At 43.2% G+C, this 4,655-nt stretch overlaps 1 long non-coding RNA gene across 1 annotated transcript in view; it reads right to left on the minus strand.

Annotated features, from left to right (window-relative positions):
• Positions 1 to 2,412: 2,412 nt before the first annotated feature.
• LOC109301021 overlaps positions 2,413 to 4,655 on the minus strand; it is an 8,759-nt gene continuing 6,516 nt past the window's right edge. Inside the window, exon 3 of the long non-coding RNA XR_002098407.1 lies at positions 2,413 to 4,577. This is a non-coding gene — a long non-coding RNA (uncharacterized LOC109301021). The remainder of the gene's footprint in view (positions 4,578 to 4,655) is intronic.

A 4,655-nucleotide genomic window follows, 5' to 3' on the forward strand; every position in this document is an offset into this window, starting at 1 on the left:
TTTAACTAAACTGAAACTATGGTCATTTAATGGGAAATACTGGACAATCTTATACCCAAGTACTATGCAGTGCTTTTGGCTTCACATGTAACTTATTATTAAACACAAAAGTTCTAACATTAAAGATCAGATGTTAGCACTGCACAAAAATGCACAAAGAAAAGAGAATCAGTTAAGATGTTCATTGCTAAGTGTAATTTTATCCACTGTACTTGTATCATAATTGATTCTCAATTATGAAGCCTCAGAAAATTGCATGGTTCTACAAGTTGTATTGAGGGGCACAACAGGATGAAGTAAGAATTCAACAACTGTCTTAATCTGGCTTTCTTTTGCCAATGGCCTTAAAGAAAGCCCTCAATGCTACTTTAACAAATATTTCTTTGTGTATTGGGTAGCAACTGAAAGTGTGGTACCTAACACAGTTCCATGGTCTGAAATAGTTAAGTCAGAGGACAAATACCTATTTCCATGTTTCTAGCCCATTGCCTGGGCATAGGTCAGTGGGTGGGTGTACACACATGCACACACATAACGCCTCAGAGGAATTATAACACACTGGTGTCTTTTGCTTGGATGCGAGAATTCCCATGTGCTGCTCTAACAGAACATGAACACCATCTTCTGCGATAGCGAAACTTCTGTTCCAACTTTCTTTTCCAGGCTTCTGTCTACTGGAAACTAACATGGAGCTTTCATTGTAAGTAGCTGATTATAATTACTTCTTTCAAGGTCCCACCCACAGATGGTGTTCAGAAAATTTATCACAATTGCTATTAAGACCCCTCAGTTGTTACCCCTCTGTGATATTAACCCTGAGCTCTGACTTTGTATTGGTGTGATATTGGGAGAAACCTCATATAAAGGTGTATAAATAGTATAACTGTTTATCATGCTTATTGCAAAAACATAATTGAACTCAATGGAGAAAATGACCTTTTAGAGTTTTAGTAGCATCTTGCTTTGTAAAAATAACTCTATCTAGCTATACTAGTTTAAGGAGGCAGAAATACTTTTTCTTATGCAGCAAGTGAGAGTGCAATAATCTGACTAAACACACTAGCACATTTTACCGTGAGATTTTAGTTACTCACTAACAGAAGCCATTACCAAGCCTCAAATGACTCTGACAACACCAGCATCAATGAGGTGTTTAGAACTGTTATGCCTAGTGGGAACAAAACACCTTTTTTGTTCCTATCTTGAAAATTAAATGCACAGTATTAGCACCATCAATGAGGTGTTTAACTTCAAAATTGCCTTCCCTGGTGAGAATGAAAACACTGCTTGTTTTCTTTTGTAAAATTAGCAGCACACTATTTCTCTCTGTGCTCTCCTATGTAAACTTCTTTAATCAACCTACAGCAATATAAATGGATGGGGAAAAGACAAGGCCCAATTTTTGCTGCTGCCTCTGCGCACCTAGGAGGAGTACTGTATAAAAGGGCTATAAGGCAGCAGTTCAAGGAGCTCCTGGGTCTAGCTGTATCCAGTGCTAGGAATTTCTGGGAAATGACAGAAACTTAGAGTGTTTATTAGGGTTACCATACATCCAAGTTTTCCCAGACATATCGTCTTTTTGGTTCCTCCTATCTCTGTCTGGGTAGTTTTCTTGAAATTTGAACAAATGTCTGGGATTTTGCTTTGCTCCACTGATGGGAGCACACATGTGGCTGGCATGCAGCCAGGTAAGTGGTGGGAGAAGCCTCAGCAGCTGGATGCAGGTAAGTCTGTGGACAGTGGGGGTTGGAGGGCCAGGGCTTGGCAACTGCCCATGTCTGTGTCCTTGTGTGTGTGTGTGTCCATGTGTGTGTGTACCTGCCTACCGACATAGGGGGAAGCTGTCTAGGTGCTGGGGCTGCAGCAGGGTGTGGGGGAGGCACCTGCCCCTCCAGCAGAGGAAGGGGAAGAGGGGCCCTTTCAGGGGTGGCAAGGAGCTGTGTAGCTGGTCTGGCAGCAGCTAGACTGGTGCCTATGCTCACAGGGGTGGGGTGGCTGGGAGACGCCGCCTGGGGGCACTTGGTGCAGTGCAGGAGGCCCAGCCCAGGGCAGGGGAGGGGGGGCACAGGCATCCCCTCCTCCTCCTTCCAGCCCGCACCAGGGCCAGACTCGCTCTGCTGTCACCTGCTCTGGCCCAGTCAGGCTGGGGGCAGCTGGGGGGCCCCTCTGGCAGGACTGGGGGGAACAGGGAGCTGCAGGTCAGGAATGAGGGGCAGCAGCAGGGCCCTGGGTGGTAGGGGACTGTAGGTTGTGAGTGAGGTGTCCCCCTGACAGGTGTCTTCTTTTTTGGAACTGGAAATATGGTAACCCTAGCATTTATACACGTGGTCTGGGAGTGGGGGCACTTTAATTAGGTGCCCAGAGCACTAATTAAAGTGCCCAGTGCATCACATATATCAGTGTCTCCATGCTGAAAAATGGCAGTGGGGGCGCTTTAACTAAAGCTCATCAAATGACCTATAGTTAAAGTGGCCCTGCCAGCATTTTTCACTCAATCAAGTCCGCTCCGACATGCTGTAACTGCAGTGTTGGAGCAGCCTTGCTGCACATATATAGGCTCCCTTAAGGGAGTTAGGTGGGCTCTGTGCCCTAGCTCTTTCCCAGCTGTCACCATACTTAAGGGACAGCCAGCGAACAATGGGATGAAATGGTCCTCCACAGTTCCACAACTGGGAAGGTACAATTTTCTTCCATTGCTACTATCTTGAACCCTAGCATCAAAGAACAAATGGATGAAATCTCACCAACTACCAGAGTTCTACATTTGAAAGTCTTTGTGTGGTAATTCAAATTATTTCACACTTAAGAGTCTTGTATTCACAAAGAATGTTTTTTCTTCTTTGGTGAACAACCTGGTACTTTAATGCAAATTATTAAATTCATTTAGGAAGCAGCTTCATTAAAATGTGGTATGAATTCACCCACAACGAAGCAGAATTGGATACATCTCCATCTCAAAGTAATTGCTGTATACACCATGCTGGTGTTCCACACCATTTTGTTGGCTACTTGTCCATTTATCTGGGCACACTCTGTTGTTAGTGTCCCCCTGGCTGGAGGTCACTTCCTGGTTTAAATGCTGGTATGCTGCATTTCCTGATTCCACATTATAGGGAGCTTCCATCTCTGTACAATATTCTTGATTATTTTGAAGACTTAACTTCACACTTCAGCATGGTACTATACAGAGAGGTTAGACATTGTTTGCCTCCGAGGAGAGGTACAGGTACATGCTCACTTGCAGTCATTCAGGACAGCTCTCTAAGTCGTGTCCAAACAAATGCTAGACAAGGACTCTCAAATGAGATGCTTAACCGCTGCTGAAATAAGGCAATGGAACTTCAGGGCATGCAGAACTGTTATGTACAGTACAGGGCTCTCTGGGAGAGCTTGCTTGGTCTGCAGCTGCCATGAGAAGTTGGATGATATGATCCTACCACTCACCCATTGACCACAACCGACCCCGAAATCCAGGATTTTGTAGAGTTGAAGAGACGCAGGACATATCCAGACCCAAAATCATGGCTTGAAGACCCCTATCCAAAACTCAGAGCCCACTTAACTCTTTCACTAAATTGCCACAAGAGTCACCCCTACCACAGACCCAGATGTCCCACTCAAAGGTGAATTAGCAACATTTTGCTATCTCCAAACTCAGCCAAGAGTGGGAGGAATGTTTGGGAATAGAATTCTAATGCCAAACAGAAAACAACGTTTCACCTCTGCTGCATCAGACTCTGCAATCTGGATAATCATCTATATTGTCCGTGTGTCTGTTTTTTGCTTTGCACCACTACACTGACAGGGAACAAGAGGTGGGGTGGAACAGAAAGAGAAGCAGAGGGATAGACTAGCTGCTGGGAGTGGTACACAACTTCCTTGGAGCTTGAAAGCACAAACTTGTTTGCATGCAACCATTTGTCTTTTTACAGTTTGTTAATGGCTGCAGATGTCCAACAGCTTCTTTTTACTCTCTCCCAACGTTCAACTTTGCATGTCATTATTGTGAATTAGAAACAATCAGAAAAGATGTCTTTACATTCAGGATTTTACATACTGCGTAATTTAATTAACCAGCATCATCCAAAAATCCAACTAATTTTATAAAAAGATCCCAATGTGCAATATTATTACAGCTTTCACTAAAACCCTACATGGTAAAATGGACAAATGAATCAGTAGAATCTTGTCACCATTACAATGACATGCAGTCATCCTGCCTGATGTCTTTTTCTATAAGACAAACATTCTTCACGGATGGCCTTCTAGATTTGAAGTATTAGCACTTAACGCTGCTTGCATTTACAGAACAGGGACCAATAAAAACTGCAGATTAAATGAGGATAATCAGAACGTGGTGGCCTTTTATTGTGCAAAATAATTCAGGGAGTAAGGAAGAAAATGTCCTTTGTTAAGTATTTATCAGTTTGGTCCTAATGATCATAACAATGTTATCAGTAATTACCTCTAGAGTGCGGGCAATAGCAGGAACTGAACACCAGATCTACAGAGCCACATCACATGCATCTTCCAATACATAACTCTTTGCTAGAGAATAGTCAGGCAGGATTCTTGGTCTAGAAAAGTAATGTGGTCAAATCACTTAAGAAGTGATTACAAGATTTGGAATACTCATTTCAAAATATAATATACCT

Source organism: Gavialis gangeticus, unplaced genomic scaffold, assembly GCF_001723915.1.
Source record: "Gavialis gangeticus isolate Ggan-Ray unplaced genomic scaffold, GavGan_comp1, whole genome shotgun sequence".
NCBI classification, from domain to species: Eukaryota; Metazoa; Chordata; order Crocodylia; family Gavialidae; genus Gavialis; species Gavialis gangeticus.